Source organism: Rhinatrema bivittatum, chromosome 17, assembly GCF_901001135.1.
Source record: "Rhinatrema bivittatum chromosome 17, aRhiBiv1.1, whole genome shotgun sequence".
Classification (NCBI taxonomy): domain Eukaryota; kingdom Metazoa; phylum Chordata; class Amphibia; order Gymnophiona; family Rhinatrematidae; genus Rhinatrema; species Rhinatrema bivittatum.
This window is the reverse complement of record NC_042631.1, coordinates 42,729,083-42,748,456: the sequence shown is the minus strand read 5'-3', so window position 1 is coordinate 42,748,456 and position 19,374 is coordinate 42,729,083.

Sequence of the window (19,374 nt, the reverse complement as noted above, 5' to 3'; positions counted from 1 at the left end):
ATGACATTTTCCGTTTTATTCACCATTCCTTTTCTAATAATTCCCAACATTCTGTTTGCTTTTTGGGCTGCCGCAGCACACTGCACCGACGATTTCAGTGTGTTATCCACTATGACACCTAGATCTCTTTCTTGGGTTGTAGCACATAATATGGAACCCAACATTGTGTAATTATAGCATGGGTTATTTTTCCCTATATGCATCACCTTGCACTTATCCACATTAAATTTCATCTGCCATTTGGATGCCCAATTTTCCAGTCTCACAAGGTCTTCCTGCAATTTATCACAATCTGCTTGTGATTTAACTACTCTGAACAATTTTGTGTCATCTGCAAATTTGATTATCTCACTCGTCGTATTTCTTTCCAGATCATTTATAAATATATTGAACAGTAAGGGTCCCAATACAGATCCCTGAGGCACTCCTATACAAACTATGGGGGTCATTTATCAAAGGCTTATCGCATGTGATAGAATGCAAATTAGGGGGAGGGGAGGAGTTGGGGCGGGGAGGGGGCAGGGAGGGGGTGGAGTCGGCAGTGTTTTCGCTGCCGGCGATAATGTTACTAACATTATCGTCGGCAGTAGCATACCAAATAGCACCACCTTCAGGCCCCCCCCCCGCCCCTGTTTTCGCAGGATTCATCATTCTGTGAAGAATGATGAATCCTGGCCTATAGCAGATCTAAGCGGTTTACAAATAAAACATACACAGTCAATAAAAACACTAAATTGAGACAAGAAAGATTTTACACTGCATTGGAGAAATAGGAGAAGTTTAAGTCTTGGAGTCAGGAAAGGCTATTGAGAATAGCTAGGTTTTGACAACTTTTTTGAAGTCATTTTTCGTGGTAAGTTGTCAGATGAAGTTTGGTAGTGAGTTCCACATAGTGGGACCTGCTACAGAAAAGGCACAGTTCCGTGTCAGGTCTAGTCGGGCAGTTTTGATATTTGGCCCTTGCAGGCAGTTTTTGTTAATTGAGCGTAGGTGATGAAGAGGTTGATAGAGGCGCAAAGAAGAGCACAACTATATGGATGATTCACTATGTACTAGATTGTGAATAGTAGTCAAAATTTTGTACTGAATGCGTTGGTGAATTGGGAGCCAGTGTAATTGCTTCAGAACTGGGGTGATATAATTATTAAAGAGATCTAGAGGAGAAATCAATTTTATACAAGGAAACTTTAGAACCCTAAGATTAAGGCTTCTCAAAGAATTCTCAGTGTTCTCAAGCTTCTTTGAATGGACCAGTTCAGATTGACGAACAACTGAAGGATAATGTTAAATCTTCCCTCACATAAACACAAACAACAAAAGAAAATGAGAGAAAATGAAAAGAGGAAAATTCCTATATTCTAAAAGCCACACTGTTACTAACATGCACACCAAGACCCTCATACCATGTTAGAGAAGATGGAATATATAGTATATATGAAGATTGATGAGCTATAGTTGAAATGACATTACTGTTTGAAAAGACTTTCTTGTAATTTCATGAAATATTAGTGACTGAAGTTCTTAAGAAATCAGCATTCACACTCTTCTCTTCTGTCTTTTTGTCTTAGAATTTGTATTATTTTCTTTGGGGAAGGGATGATATGAGTGACTTGGTGTGCATGTTGGTGTGGCTTTTAAAATATAGGAAAATGGGTGAGATTTTTTTCCAGCAGAGGATTTATGTAATTTGAAATTTTTGTATAATGTTTATGCAATTAGTACATGTATACATTGTGTGATGGATTAAAATTGTTGAAATGTTTCTTTAACTTTGTAAAGATTTTTGATTAATTTTCATTGTTACACTTTTCATTTTCTCTCATTTTCTTTTGTTATTCCAGTTCAGGTTGAACCAGGCCATATTGGAGTTTCTCAACTGCAGCAACACGTGAATCCATAACTTCCATTTTTACTTCATGAGAAAAAACAAATTTTTCAGTTGCCAAAATACGGTGATTATTGTCCAAAGTTACCTTAGTTAAAGAAGAAATAGAGGCTTCAAGAGAAACCAATGCATTCCATACAGCATCCAATGTAAACACAGCAGTCTTAACTAGCACTGTTTTCAGTACCGGGCTATCCTGGACCACCTCACCTGCAGAAGGTGGAATACACTATAGAAGGAACAGAAAACATCTTAGGAGAGATTAGACAGTTACTGAGAAAATATCTGAGATCATGTAAGCCTACTATAAATGACTTGCAAAATGCCCAGGAATTGCTGATCTCAGAACCACATTACCCACTAGAGCCCTACAAGGAACAGTGTACCTTAACAGCTGAAAGATGTTGAACTATGTACCAGAAGTGGGAGAGTTACAAGGCTGCCTGAGAAGTAGAAAGACTTGAACATGAGCCAGCACTATATGCTGAGCTCCTCCAAGGGTTAAGTGTTAGTAACTTTTGAGGCTGTCCTAAGAGAGACATCTTACCCCATATCAGACTTGGAAGGACTACAATGCTGAAAACAGAGCTGTAGCCAGGCAATGTGGCACCTATGGCCAAGTGAAAAACTGCGCCCTCACCCATTACACAACACATGACACCTTGAGTTGGGAGACTCTGTTCAATGTTTGTACAGCAATGCCCGCAGCCGGTGCAAGGGTATTAGGTGCCCTAGGAAAAGCTTACAGCCTTGCACCCCCACTCCATCACACCCCCCTCACACACAATTAAAATTGCATTTATAACAGATTTTACATGAAAAATGGCATTCAAAGCTCAGTCTTCTGAGGTAAAAATATCACTTACAATATGTATATTATATTTACATGCACTGCTGTGGTGCCAACCAGAAAACCCTGCAAAAAAGCAAGAGACACTTGGAACTCATACGATGTTAGGCCTACTGTAATGCATCTTGTGCATGGACATGACCCTCAGAGCATCACAAGAAAACAGAAATACGATGCAAAACAACATTAAATGCCAGCACTCAAACAGCAACAGCTCTACCTATGAAAGCTAACACTGCAAATATCACACCAGACCTAAAACACCAATACACTCACCTTTTAGGAAAACAGAACAAGCCAAGCCTCACTTCAGTGACACATGCAAAACACAGATAGACCCTCAAATACAGAATAAAAAGACCATTATGAATAAATAGAAATGTACAAACAAAAACTGAACTGGAAACTGCAACAAGCCAAATTCTATACGCACTGCAACAATGGAAAAACAGAAGCATTACCATTCCTTGTAAAACAATAAAATTAGTAAAACCATACCAATAAAAAGAATAATTCTAAACTAATGAATAGAATAATATTCAATAATTTAAAACTCACATACAAATTTCCCAAATATCAATAAAATATTTCAAACAACATCAAATAATACCCAATAATTAAAACTAATAAGGATTTTTAAAAATCCCCCGTTATCCATACTTGGGAACTTTTGATTTCCAGATACCTTAAAATTGCCATGGATTAGCAGGCAGAGAGGAAGTGGGGTCAGTCTCCCACACACATACACACATGCTCTCTCTCACTCACACACATACACTTGCTCGCTCTCTCCCATATACATGCTCTCTCTTCCACACATACACACATGCTCTCTGTTTCCCCCACACATACACACATCCTCACTCCCTCTCCCCACTGAAGCAGCAGGCAGCAGCAGTCTCCTTCTTTTTTTTTGTTTCAAACGGTTTTTATTATTATAATGCAAACAACATAGTCAAATAAAGAACCAAGACAGTGATCTGGAGAGGTGGCACACTTACCTCCACACAGACCTTGTAAGAACATTGTTCACATTACACAAACTTCAACAGTACCCCTTTCCCCCCCCCTTCAGCCCCAGCTCCTATGGCCAAGGGAACAACTTCCGGTCTTGGGGACCGACCTAGCTCTGGGCTCCTTCCAGCAGGGCATGGAAGGGCACGCACCTCCTCCTCCTCCGAAGCAGAATGGCCCCAGCAAAATCAACAGCTGGGTCAGCGGAGCCTTAGCAAGTGGAAATTCCACTCCCCCTTTCTCACACACAGACTCTCATACATACCCCCCTCTCTCACACATACAGGCTCTGTTTCACACACACAGCCTCTGGCTCTAATACACACACACGTACAGGCTCTCTGGCTCTCACATACATACAAACAAGCACAGGCTTTCTGGCTCTCAAACACTCATCCACAGCAGTCTTGCTTATCAGTCCCCAGCAGACTTGTTCCCTAGCCACTGCTCCCCTTCTAGACCCCCACTCCCCAGCACTCTTGCTCCCAAGCCCCCTCTTAGAATCCCCTTCCCCAGCACTCTTGCCCCCCTCTCCTATCCCAGACACCCCACTCCCAAGGAGTCTTATTCCAAAGTCCCCTCTCCCCACCCAGACCCCTTACTCCTCAGCAGTCTTGCTCAGCAGTCCCTCTCTCTTGCCAGCCCTCCACTTCCCAGCAGTCTTGTTCCCCAGCTCCCTTTCCCCTCTCAGCCCCCTAATACCCAGAAATATTGTTCTGCAGTCCTCTCCCCTCCTAGTCCCCAGCAGTCTTGCTCCCCCCCACACCTTTTCATCCACAATCCCCTCACTCACCGCAGGTGGCCAGTGCATGATTTCAGTGCATACTGTCAGTCCCCGTGGTGCCACTGTGATCCCTCACCCGCCCTCCCTGCTCCTGAACAATCGAAGGATCATGGCCTTGCAGCGCAGGCTGCTTCCTACCTCTCAGCTGCCCGTACCTGAATAATGTCATCAGGTGCCAAAAACCAAGGAGAAAGAAGCAACCCGTGCTGCAAAGCCACGATCCTTCAATTGTTCAGGAGCAGAAAGAGTGAGTGAGGGGTTAGCGGCAGCACCACATTGAGCAACATTAAGAAAATCATGAATTGTCCCACTGCTTCTCCCGTTGTCAGTGACCCTCCCCTGTTCCGACGCCTATGAGTGGAAAAAGCAGCATGGCCCCACCAGAATCATCAGTGTGACCAGTGGGACGTGCTGCTTTTACACTGAGGGCCCACATGGTGGAGCTATGGCGCCTTTTGGTAGTGGTACTTATGGCTGTGGCCATATTGGTCATAGGCACGCTACAGCTCTGGCTGAAAAGGGGGATATGACGCATGCTACTGAGAGTCACTTCCGTTTTCTCAACAGGCAGCCTGGGGTATTATTAGCCAGTTCTACAGTTTCCGCTGTAGTTCTGTTTAGCTTCTGCAATCAATTATTTGTCCATTTATATCCCTGCAGTACAATGTGGTTCCTGTTCAACTGTTACATTGGGCTGCTAGTTTGTTAGGTAGCAAATACAACAATATAGTTTCCATTATCTCACAACTAAAATCTGTCCTTTCCTTTCCTCTCTTTTCTCCTATTTACACTTGATGGATCCTTTTTCCAATATTTGAATGAAGATCTTTTGGCTAAAATAGCCTCTTTCACTTTTTAGCCATGCTGGCAATCGTTTGACCTTCCTTCCACCTTTCTTAATACGAGGAATACATATGGACTGTGCTTCTAGGATTTTTTTTTTTTTTTAACAATGTCCACACTTGTTGCACACTTTTTACCATTGTAGCTGCACCTTTCAATTTTGTTTTTTTATTATTTTTCTCATTTTATCAAAGTTTTCCTTTTGAAAGTTTAGAGCTGCAGTCATGTATTTACATACTATCCCCATGCCAGTTATTAATTCAAATTTGATCATATTTTGATCACTATTGCCAAGCAGCCCCATGATCTTTACCTCCTTCACCAAATCCTGTGCTCCACTAAAAATTAGATTTAAAATTGCTCCCTCTCTCATTGGTTTCTGAACCAATTGCTCCATAAAACTGTCATTTATTCAATCCAGGAATTTTATTTCTCTAGCATGTCCTGATGTTTCACTTACCCAGTCAATATTGGGGTAATTGAAGTCTCCCATTATTACCGCACTACCAATTTAGTTAGCTTCCCTAATTTCTCTTAGCATTTCACTGTCCATCTCACCATCTTGGTCAGGTGGATGATAGTATATTCTTATCACTATACTCTTTCCCAACACTCAAAGCATTTCTACCCATAAATATTCGATTGTGCATTTACTCTCATGCAGGATCTTTATCCTGTTGGTCTCTATGCCATTCCGTACATAAAGCACCACTCTGCCATCAAGATGTTCCTCTCTGTCACTGTTATAATTAGTGAGGTTTGGGTGGACCCTTGGACACTGTGGCAGCTGACCACGCTCACAGGTGGAAGTCCTGTGAGGGGCCACAGCTCAGGCTCAGCTTAGGACACACAAACACAGAGATTGATCTTTTATTAGACAATGTGATGAAGCCACCAGAGGTGGCAGTGGTGAGCAGCAGAAGTAGCCTGGCTGGGCCCGTATCCCTCAGGCGCTGGAACAGTGACTCCTCCGGTAGCAGTGCTGTAGTGGAAAGAACTGAGAATAATGAGTACAGTGGAATATGCACAAAGCCCCAGTATGGAGAACCCCAGGATAGGGAGAGCAGGCCCTCGAGGAGCGAGTACCTGATCCCTGAGAGCTGAGAGGCTTGAAAGTAGTGTACACACACAGCGGTTCCACATAGGAGATGGCACTAGGGCTGGAACGGAGGCAGGCCCTCGAGGAGCGAGTACCTGGTTCCAGGAAACAGCTCTGAGGTGAAGATGGTAGTACTCACTGGTGTTGAAGATAGTGAATCCTTCCAGGCAGAAGAGAAGGTAGGAGCAGGCAGCGAGTCAGGGAACATGGGCCCTCGAGGATTTCCTGATAGCGACCTGAAAAGCAAGTGAGGCCCCCGAGGGGCGGGCACCCCATTAGCGTTAAGAGTCCAATGGAAGATTGGAGAGGCAGAGTAGCTGGGTATGGAGAGCGAATCCCATCCGTAAGATTCCCCTTGGTAACTCAAAGGCTAGCAAACAAAGTAGGCTTTAAATATCCGGGCAGCGTGACGTCATCACAGGGGGACGCCCCTGAGGTTCGCACCAAGTAGGAAATAAGAGTGAGGGCTGCGTGGCACGCGCCATAAGGTACCAGTGGAGCATGGCGGGATGCAGCGCCCAAGCCAGTCCGGGGACGCCGGAGAGGACGGCAGGCAGACGCCGTGGCAGCCAGGCGCCCATCCACAGTGAGAGGAGGTGCAAAGAAAGAAAGGTAGGCGGAGTGAAACCGTTGGGAAGGGACGGTTGCAACAGTCACTGCGATATAATTTGTAACCTGTGTTTTTTGTTTGTATTTACATTCTGCTTTTCAGTTGACAGGGATAAATTGGAGTCTTTTAGCTCAGGTGAGTTTTTAATTATAGGCACTTGGACTATTTTTCTTATTATTGGAACCTGTTGGGATGCCCTAACTCTAATGCTTCAGTAGTATCCTTCAAAGATACCTCCCTCTGAATTATGCACTGCTGAGTGACTGTCGGCTTTCCCCTTTGATTTAGTTTAAAAGCCTCTCTATTTCCTTTATAAAGGTTAGCATCAGCAGTCTGGTTCCACCCTGGTTAAGGTGGACTCCATCCCCTTGGAAAAGAGTCCCCCTTCCTCAAAATGTTCCTCAGTTCCTTACAAAACTGAATCCCTCTTCCTTGCACCATTGTCTCATCCACGCATTGAGACTCCAGAGCTCTGCCTGCCTCTGGGGACCTGCATGGAACAGGGAACATTTTATAGAATTTTATAGAATGCTTCCCTGGAGATTATGGATTTAAGCTTTCTACCTAAGAGCCTAAATTTGGCTTCTAGAACCTCCCTCCCACAATTTCCTATGTCGTTGGTGCCCACATGTACCACGACAGCCGGCTCCTCCCCAGCACTGTCTAAAATCCTATCTAGGTGATTTGTGAGGTCTGCCACCTTCGCACCAGGTAGGCATGTTACCAGGCGATCCTCACACCCACCAGCTACCCAGCTATCTACATTCCTAATAATCAAATCACCAACTATGATGGCCGACCTAGCCCTTCCCTCCTGGGCAGTAGGCCTTGGGGAGATATCCTCGGTATGAAAGGACAATGCATCACTTGGAGTGCAGGTCCTTGCTACAGGATCCTTTCCTGCTGCACCAGATTGATGCTCTCCAATCATGAGACCTTCTTCCTCCAAGGCAGCACCAGGGCTGCCAGTCTAAAGTTGGGACTTGGCTACTATGTCCCTGAACATCTCATCTATATACCTCTCTGTCTGCCTCAGCTCCACCAGGTCTGCCACTCTAGCCTCCAGAGATCTTTGCATTGGATACACATGTACAATTTCTCACCGGAGAGTAAAAAATCATCCATGTGATACACGATGCAGAAGATTGGGAGGCCCCCCCTCACCCCCCACCCCCACCTCTCTCTTGCTGCTGGACTGCTGTCTTCATCTTAAATTTGTTCAGTTCCTAGTTAAATTTTAGGTTGCAATGGGAGTAGGACTGCATACAATTAGGGTCCTTTAAATGTATTAGTTTATTCACTATATATCTGGTAGTGACCTACAAGGGAACGATTACACTCTTGATAAGGTATGGGGAATTTCTGAATTCAAGTTAAAAGGCAGATTATTTATTTTATTTTTTATTTTTTTTTGTGTGAAAGTGACACTTGCCTATGAATTAAAGGATGAGCTAGGGCTGGGTGGGAGAGGGGTGGGAGGGTTGGGAAATACAAACACACAAACTTCTGGTTTTTGCTTCGGCATGGCAATCCATCGAGAAACGACCGAAATCAGGTGCTTTTTTGAAGCAGGCAGCATGTCCGCCACAAAGGAAACTGCTTCCTCGGACTCTGAACCCAACAGTGAAATCAGGGGGAAAAGCAACAAACCCAATCAAATAATCACCCAATCTGAGATGCATGGGTGGTTTAGAATTCAATAGAAAGACTTTAAATCCATGAAAAAAGATGATATGGAGATGATGGCTGAAATGACGGGCGAGATCACTGAATTGGGAAATTGCGTGGAGGAGGCTGAGCAGAAAATTGAGGATCATGAGATGCTTAAAAGCTCTGCTACCACTCTCTTTGACAACAAGACAGAGATATTTGAAAAGTTGGAAGATCTTGAAAACAAATCACGGAGAAATAATATTAGAATTTGTGGTTTACTGGAGGAAGCTCAATATGAAGATGCCATCTTGGTGATGCAATGCCTTTGTAAAGCTATCCTACTTGGAGATACTACCCCAGAGATGGAGGAAACTAAAATTAACATTGAAAGTATTCATTGGGCAGTGGGCCCTAAGAAGGGGAACCTTCCTCGTGATATTGTGGCATGCTTGAGAGAATTTCTAATTGGAGAGAAGATTCTGAGTATTGCGAGATCCAAAGGTACTGTCATATGGGATGGCCATAAGATCTCTCTTTACAGTGACCTGGCACCGGCCAGACTGTGGAGGTGAGGGGAGATGAAAGACATCACGGCAAAACCTCAGAAAGAAAATGAGAAGTATCACCGGATCTTCCACTTTGCCTTACTGTTTTCAATTGGAGGGACCTGCTATTGTTGTGAAATTGATGAGAATGATCAGTTATGTGGAGGAAATAGGCATCTGGAGGGTGATGTTATTCCTCCTCAGGATTCTGTCTCAATTGGAGATGGATTATTGGGAGAGGGATTATAGAAGGAGGGGGAAGGGAACCTAGGGTTTGTTCTAATTGTGTATTCTGTGAAAAAATATGGAAGGGGTTTTTAGGGATTTCAGAGAGGATAATGAACATGTTTTCACTTTCAGGGGGACATTTAAGAAAGGGAGATTTTTTAAATTCAAGGATGACATATGGGGTCGTCGAAGGACAATAATAATTTATGATGACTTCTAAAAAAATTGTATCACTGAATGTCAGGGGGGTAAATATAGCATATAAAAGGTAGCTTTTATTTAAGGAATTGGTGTGACAGAAAGCTGATATAGCTTTCACTCAGGAAACTCACCTTAGGAAATGAGACAAGCATCTACTTAAAAATAAAGGATATCCACAGATTTTTCTAGCAACTGCAAATGATAATAAGAAAACTAAAAGGATGGGGATATTTTTTCATTCCATTTTTAATGTTAAGGTAGCTAATGTATACAGAAAAAAAGAGGGCAGATATATAATTATTCATTTGCAGATGGAGTAGAACTTTCTCTCATAAATATTTATGCTCCCAAATAGGAGCAAGGCTAAGGACTGGCTTTGTGGAGTATGGGAAAGGGTCTTTACTACTGGGAGGAGATTTTAATTTAACTACGAATCCCTCTTTAGATAATTCTAAAACTCCTGGACAGATACAAACAAAACTGTTTGCCCATTTAGGCTGAATTTTTACATTTTAGCTCATTTAAACCATGGAAATTCTAGAGACTTAGGCCTGGATTCACTAATGCCACAAGGCAGAGTGAATCCCGGCGGTAACGGTGGGGGGGGGCGAAGTGGGGGTGGTCCTGCGCTACGCCGTGGTGCGATCGCTGCCGGCGTAGCACCGAATAACTACACCATAAAAGGTGTAGTTATTCGGCGCGAAATAGGCAGCGATACGGAACCTTATTGTTTCGCTGTCTTCGCAGAGTCGGCCCCTGTGACGCCCCAACTCCTTGTCTTCCGTGGCCGACTCCGCCCTGATGTAGCTAGCGCACGCATGCGATAGCTTTAGAAAATATTCCCCTTAGTGATGCGATGTTGCGCAATGCACATATTTCCCAAAAATTTGAGCAGGAGATACAAGATTATTTTCAAGTTAATGATAATGGAGAGATAACTGAGGCCTCTCTGTGGGATGGCCTGAAATTCACATTATGTGGGAAATTATGTGGGCCTTATTTCATAAGAAACAGAGGCAACAATAGGAGGAGAAATTAAGAGGAGAAATATTTAACCTAGAGCGACAGCACAAAGATACAGGATCTCCCAAAAGTTTGGTACAATTGGAGCACTTGAGAGCCCAATTATATTCTTTATCTCTCGATCAAATACATTTTAGTATGATGAGAGTTCAACAAACTTACAATGAACATGGGAACAAGGTCTCTAGATTATTGGCGAGTAAATTGAAGTGGATGGTGAGATCACAAATCCAGAGGATAAAAAATAAAGAGGGAATTTTAGAGCACGACCCTTGTATAATTGAGAGATTTCTGGAATATTATAGAGACTTGTATCTCAATGAAAAGATTATACTTAAGAGTTTATCATCCTGTTTAGCAGGGGTACAGGTTCCCAGTGCTTCTGTAGATCAACAAATGTTAAATGAGACATATTGGAGGGGAAAATTAGCCTAGCTATTAAGAAACTAAAAACTGACAAATCACCTGGCTCTGATGGATATACCACAGGTTTCTATAAGAAATTTGCTAGTTTACTAGTCTCGCTTATTTGTAAACTGTTCAATGGTTTATTCCATGAACAGTTCCATGAAGCTTCCATGAAGCTTGCCAGTATCATAGTTATCCCTAAACCAGGTAGAGACCATACTATTTGTGACTCATATCATCCAGTTTCATTGTTGAATATTGATGTAAAGATATTAGCTAAGATTCTTGCAGACAGACTAGCAAAAATCATGCTATAACTAGTGCATGAAGATCAATCAGGCTTCATTATGGGGTGCATTACTGGAGATATTAGGCCACTCCTTAACTTTGTATGGGCTTCAAGGTAATTTGATTATAAGGCTTTACTTTTAACTATAGATGCCAAGAAAGCATTTGATAGGGTTGATTGGCAATTTATGCACTAATTTTTACAAAAATTTAACTTAGACCCTCAATTTTTATTGGATACTCAAGCTTTATGAGGACCTACAGGCATGTGTAAAGGTTAATAGAGGGGCATTGGACCATTTCTCCCTGCAAAGGGGAAGGAGGCAGGGTTGCCCACTTTCACCACTTTTATTTGCACTTGTTATGGAGCCTTTGGCCAAAAGGGTATTACAAAATGGGAATATTAGCGGGATTGTTATTGGGGACTCAGAGCATAAGATTTCACTTTTTACAGATGATATCATGTTCACCTTTTCTCATTCTTTGACTTCCTTACCAGTGTTGGTGGAAGAACTAAACAATGAGGATATGTTTCTGGATTTAAGGTGAACATGGCTAAATCTGAGATTCTTAATATCTCCACACCTCAGGATTTGGAATAAAGGTTGCATGTCAGTTTTCTATTTAAGTGGGCAAAGGAGTGCATTAAATATTTGGGAGTTTGAATAAGCAAAAACTATCGTCAGTTGATACAGTTTAATTTTACACAGTTGATTGGAGATATCTGATAGGATCTTCATAAGTGGAATAATCAAAATCATTCCTGGCTAAGTAGGAAAGCTGTTTTAAAGATGAACATATTATTGAGATTAAGCTGTTTTGTTCCAGGTACTACTGGTGGTGGTTCCCAAAATTGATCTTTAGAATGTCCAGAAGTATTTTATGGACTTTATATGGCAGCAGAAAGCCCCTCATATAGCTAAAATGGGATATCTGCCTAGGGGGAGGGGAGGCTTAGGAGTTCCAAATGTTGAACATTAATATAAAGCCACACAACTTCAGACAATCCTGGAAACAGGATGCTGGGCTTGATGGACCCTTGGTCTGACCCAGCATGGCAATTTCTTATGTTCTTATGTTCTTAATGGTATTAGAAGTAAAAAATGGGTAGTTATTGAAGAACACATTATTGGTGGCACTCCACTTTATGTGTGCTCTTGGTTACAAAAGGGGCATTTTAATTTATTGGGTATAAGGAATCCATTTACTAGATGGTCTCTAGACCTCTGGTTTTCAGTCAAGGACAAGATGATCTCCAGGGGCAAATAGTCACCATTAATTCCTATTGCCTATAATGAAGAATTTGCGGAAGGTCTTCAAGATTCTAGGTTCCAATCTTGGGGGCATAAAGCTCTTAAGTGTCTGAGTCAGGTACTTGGCCCTTAGGGCTGGAGCAAGTTTGAAGACTTATGCTCTAATTACAACTTAGCCGAAACAGACCACTTTGCTTATATATAGTTGTGCTCTTATTTGCAGTGGTGTATAGCTAAGAATGCTTTGGGAAAACTATATTCTATATATGAATGGTATTGTATTAAAGGTTTACTTCTGAAAGGTTTTATCACTAATGTTTGCAAGATATTTTGTGGGACCCAGGGTAAAACTGTTTGATGTAAACCGACCTGATATGGTATTCAACCTTGAAGATCGGTATAGAAAAATGTTAAATAAAAAATAAATAAAATGTTTAAACATGAAAAGGATTGGTTAGCAGACCTAGGATGTACTATCAATGAAGATGACTGGGGTAGTATAAGCTGGCGAGTACGTAAGTCTTCAATTGCTGTTTCTTTAGTTGAAAACTCATATAAAATATATTTTAGATGATACTATACCCCAGTCAGATTAAAGACCTTATTTCCAAATGTCTTTGGCTTGTGTTGGAGAGACTGTGGGCTCCAAGGGTCAATGGGACATATCTGGTGGACCTGTCCCTACATTATAAGATATTGGGACATGATGTACTTTAATTAAGGAAATAAAACATTTTGGAGAAAGAGCAGCTTGGTTTTTCTTTTCTCAGCTTCTGTTGAGGGGATGCCGAAAACAACAGATTGTCTACTAACACAGATTTTGTTAGCAACAAGATTTGAAATTGCAGCTCACTGGAAGTGCAGCGATCCAGTCAGCAAGTTTACTGCTCATAAAAGATTACTTTATATTTCAGATGGAGAAACTCACGGCGATTCATCATAATAAATATGAACAGATTTACAAAGCTTTGGAAAGCCTTTCAAATGTGGGATGCAAACTCTAGCTCATTATTCAGAAAGCAGCGCTCTCCCAATATACTTGAGTCTGCTAAGCTGCCTGCCCACGGCACAATGCCTTGATATGCACTAATGTAATGTGTGTGCACACACCGAGCTTGTAACTACAAAAGAGGCCCACAGGGGATTTGGCTTCAGAAAGCAGCGCTCTCCCAATATACTTGTCTGCTAAACTATCCATTGCCCACTGGCACTGATGCCTAGTACACAGAGAGACTGAGTTCAATTAAACAAATGCAGATAACAAAAAAGCTGGAATTGTTGGCACAGCAGGAAAATTGATGAAATATATTTTTCAATGGAAATTCTAGCAAACTAGCTAGAAATTGAATATATCTCTCCCACCCACAACACCCAAATGGTGCTTGCAGCCTACCCCAGGGGGTGAATTAAACAACAAAATGCCCCTACTAGCAGCTTTTCTCCCTGGCACAGAGAGACCATCTCAGAGCAACTTAAAAAAGTGCTTAAAAAAAAAACAGGACTAGCTGGCACTGCAGCCAAATGAAGAACAAATATCTTTTTCTATCTAAGTAACTAGCCTAGCTAGCAATTGAATATAGATTTGAGAACTCAGACTAGCTCTGAGTGCAACCACATTTCGCAGAAACAGACCACCTCCCGGCCTCCCCAGATCACCCCTGCAAAGAAAGTGTGTGGCACACCGCTTGCTTAAGTATATATAGTGCTGGGTCATCAGGAAAAACATCACCGACCACTGAGTGAGAGTGTGATTGGCTGCATTGCAAAACTTCTTATCGCTGATACGTTGCATTTTGGTCTCCTTGCCAACCTGCCTGACCCACTCTGACAGGGCTGTGAGGTCACTGATGACTCACAGGAAAGGGCTGGTTTTTGGCGTTCTCCGATTTCAAATGGCGGCTAAGAAAAGCACGCGCCGCCAAACGTATGGAACGGATTATATATTATTTATTTTATTTAATTATTTAATTAGTTTTTATATACCGGTGTTGGTACATACCTTCACACCGGTTAACAGTATTTCTTAAAATAATACAAACATAAAATACATAAAAAGGAATAAAAATACATAAATTTCATAAAACAAATAAGAGAAGCAATCATAAAAATAGTAAAACATGAGTAAAATAAAAAAAATGCTCAAATCTAAAACTAAAATTATAACAAAGAAATAAACTAAAATGATACTTCTAACTGGGTACTGCTTGGAAGGCTTGAACAAATAACCAAGTTTTCAAAGCTTTCTTAAACTCTTTTAGGTTACCCTGAAGCCTTAACTCAACGGGTAGTGAATTCCAAAGACCTGGACCTGCTAATGACACCGCCCTTTCCCTAACAGATGTAAGTCTGGCTGTGGAAACTGAGGGGATTGTGAGAAGACCTTTACCTGCTGACCGTAAATTTCGCTGAGGAGTGTGGATGCGAATGACAGCATTCATCCAGTCTACCTGTTCGGTGTAGACCGCTTTATGTATTAAGCATAAAGTTTTATATTGAATTCTAAATTCAATTGGCAACCAGTGTAGCTCTGCAAGGACTGGGGTAATGTGATCTTTTTTGTTGGTGCCAGAAATGAGTCTGGCAGCAGAATTCTGAAAAATCGATGTTTTTGGAAGACCCAACAACAAAAAATTGCAATAATCTAAGTTTGTGAATATTAATGCTTGTAATACTGTTCAGAATTCCTCATAATTCAATAAAGGTTTTAGGCGTTTGAGCACTAATAGTTTGTAATAACCTTCTTGAATTTTTATTGCAATATGTTTTTTAAATGTGAATTCAGGATCAAGCCAGACGCCTAGGTCTCTGACTTTATTCCCTAGTGTAATAGGCACATTCTCAATATTAACCACCTTAGAATGATCGACTGTGGATATTTTGCATTCCAACAGCATAATTTCTGTTTTTTTACAATTAAGGCTCAGTTTCATTTGATTTAATAACTGCCTGATAATGTTTAGATACATGTTGGCAAGCTTAAAAGTCTTATCAAGTGAATCATTTACTGGAAGAACGATCTGGATATCGTCTGCATATATGTAATAATTTAATTGCAAGCTCGATAACAATTGACATAATGGTAACATATATACATTGAATAAGGTGGCCGAAAGGGCAGAGCCTTGAGAAACTTCTGTTTCGAGTAATACGGTTTTTGAATAGGAATTATTAATAAACACTTGGTAAGATCTATTTGCAAGGTAAGCAGAAAACCAATCCAATACTTTATTTTTAATTCCGATTTCTGATAATCTATTGATTAAAATGGTATGATTCGTGGGGAATGGTATGATTCGTGGGGAATTGCGATACGTTTCGCGACCCCACAAATACAACGAATATGGACATATACGTTTCAGACATATACGTTTCAGATTGCCAATACGTTGCAAGCGAATGCACACCCCTACCCATAACTAGTTGAATTCATTTTAAAATAGATGCTTAACTTCTATATTAGGTAGGGAACCTCTGCTTATTTGCCATCTCTTAGTTCCATATCAGCCGATCAAATCATTATGTTCATCACAACTAAAATTACTCCATCTCCCCTCTCTAACGGGCCAATACAGTATAGTGTGCTCTGGTGGAGCGCACTGTTAGCCCGGGTTTGGACGTGCGTTTTCGACGTGCTAGCTTTACCCCTTATAAGGGGTAATAGTGCGTCGAAAACGTGCATCCAACCCCCCCGAAACTAATAGCATCCGCAACATGCAAATGCATGTTGATGGCCCTATTAGTTATTCCCGCGTGATACAGAAAGTAAAATGTGCAGCCAAGCCGCACATTTTACTTTCAGAAATCAACGCCTGCCCAAAGGCTGGCGTTAATTTCTTCTGGCACCGGGAAAGTGTACAGAAAAGCAGAAAAAACTGCCCCAAAATTTAAAGAAAATCAAAAATTTAAAAAAATAAAATTTAAATCGGCTGGTGGCCTGCGGGTCTTAAGACGGACGGTCAATTTAGCCGGCATCCGTTTTCTGAACCTGTGGCTATCAGCGGGCTCGAGAACCGACGCCGTAAAAATTGAGCGTTGGCTGTCAAACCCACTGACAGCCGCCGCTCCTGTCAAAAAGGAGGCACTAGGGATGCGCTAGTGTCCTTAGCGCCTCTTTTTACCGTGGGCCCTCATTTGCATCTTCTTCCCCTCTGAATTGCGCACACAGGAGAGTGGCCTGAGCGGGTGTTTACCCGCTCTTCCGCGACTTTTACTGAATCGGCCTGAAGTCAGAGCCATCTTCAATGCACAACAGAGATGCGCTTTCTTATCTAGTGCCAAATCTGTGGAATACCTTGCCTTTATCTCTACACATGGAGATTTATTTTTAGGAAAGGCCTTAAGATCTGGCTTTTTACCCGAATATATGAAACTTTTAATCTTATTTACTTTTCTTCCTTCAATTTCAGATTTTTAATTTTGTTTTGGAACTGAATTGCATTCCACCATATACATCTTTATATATTTTTCCATACTTTATTCTTCATTCTCTTCCCCGTCAAAGAAAGAATACCTAACACCATCGCCTTCTGGACCTCTCTCTCCATCCAAATATCAAATTTCCTCACGCAGATATCCCTCACCCTCAACCACAAAAAAACTGAAATCCTTTTCATATCAAACAAAAACACATCCAACACTAGCAAAGACAGCACCTCCAACCAGCCACTCACCACTCTTTCCAACGAGGTCAGAGACCTAGGCATCCACCTTGACTCAAACCTCAACTTGAAGAAACACATCAACCTGACAAACAAAGAAGGTTTTTACAAGCTAAAAATTCTCAAAAAACTCAAACCACTTCTATTCCACCACGACTACCACACAGTTCTCCAAACCCTCATACTATCCAAGCTAGACTATTGTAATTCCCTCCTCCTCGGACTGCCCGCCTCCACCACAAAACCACTTCAGCTACTCCAAAATGCCGCAGCCAGATCCCTCACAAACACCAACCGAACCTCACACATCACCCCAATTCTAAAAGCACTACACTGGCTCGCCATATCACACAGATCTCAATTCAAAATCCTCACCATACTACACAAAACCATCAACAATCAAAAAATCAAATGGACTAAAAACCCTCCCCAACTACATCATAGCCAAAAAACCTGCGCTCCCAAAACACAGGCCTCCTGATCATCTCACATACAAAACTTGCTCACCTGACTTCTACCAGACAACACACCTTCTCAGTAGCTGGTCCAACCCTCTGGAACCAGCTACCCTCTCACCTCAGACTGGAACCTTCCCACCAAACATTCAAAAAACAACTGAAAACATGGCTGTTCCAGAAAGCCTACCAACCTGCGACCTAACTCCACCTCCCCCCCTCCCTCACTCTCCCCCTTCCCTCTCCCCCCACCCTCTCCTCTGTCTCGCAGATACTACAAAAATACTTCAATGTATAAAGGTTACTATGTTTAAGTAATGTATAAAGGTTACTATGTATAAAGTAATGCATAATTGTTGCAATGTACAAAGTAATGTCTCTATGTTCCAATGTAAAAATGTTCCTATGTATAAGTTAATGTTACAATGTAAAAATTAGAGATGTGAATCGTGTGATCGATCGTCTTAACGATCAATTTTGGCTGGGGGGGAGGGAATCTGATCATCGCAGTTTTGTTTTTTTAAAAATCATTTAAATCGTAAATCGGGGGAGGTCGGGAAAACCGGCACACTAAAACAACCCTAAAACCCACCCCAACCCTTTAAAATAAATCCCCCACCCTCCTGAACCCCCCCAAAATGTTTTAAATTACCTGGGGTCCGGGGGGGGGTCCCGGTGTGATCTTCCACTCTCGGGCCACGGCTGCGTTAATAGAAATGGCACCGGCACTACCTTTGCCCTGTCATATGACAGGGCAAAGGTAGCGCCGGCGCCATTTTGGTTCCTGTCCCCCGACATCACGAGCGCAGGAGGTCACTCCCGGACCACCGCTGGACCCCCGCTGGGGGTCCAGCGCTCGGGCCATTTTGCAATACGGCAATACGGCCGGCGCCATTTTGCAATATGGCCCGAGCGCAGGAGGTCGCTCCCGGACCCCCGCTGGACTTTTGGCAAGTCTTGTGGGGGTCAGGAGGCCCCCCCAAGCTGGCCAAAAGTCCCTGGGTGTCCAGCCGGGGTCCGGGAGCGATTTCCTGTGCTCGTGACGTTGGGGGACAGGAACCAAAATGGCGCCGGCGCTACCTTTGCCCTGTCAGGGCAAAGGTAGCGCCGGCGCCATTTCTATTAATGCAGCCGTGGCCCGAGAGTGGAAGATCACACCGGGACCCCCCCCCCCACTGGACCCCAGGTAATTTAAAACATTTTGGGGGGGTTCAGGAGGGTGGGGGATTTATTTTAAAGGGTCGGGGTGGGTTTTAGGGTTGTTTTAGTGTGCCGGTTTTCCCGCCCTCCCCCTTCCCCTCCCCCTCCCCCGATTTATGATTTTTGACGATAAATCGGGGGAATTCCTATTGTATCGAGCCTCTAATGATTTTTGACAATTTAAAATATATCGGACGATTTTTTAAATAGTCAAAAAATGATTCACATCCCTAGTAAAAATAGTACGACCCCACCGTCATATTATTACCCTGTTATAATGTGAACCAATGTGATGTACCCCAACGAATGTCGGTATATAAAAGCAAATAAATAAATAAATAAATTTGGAAGGAAGGAAAGAAAGAAAGCTGTCAAGA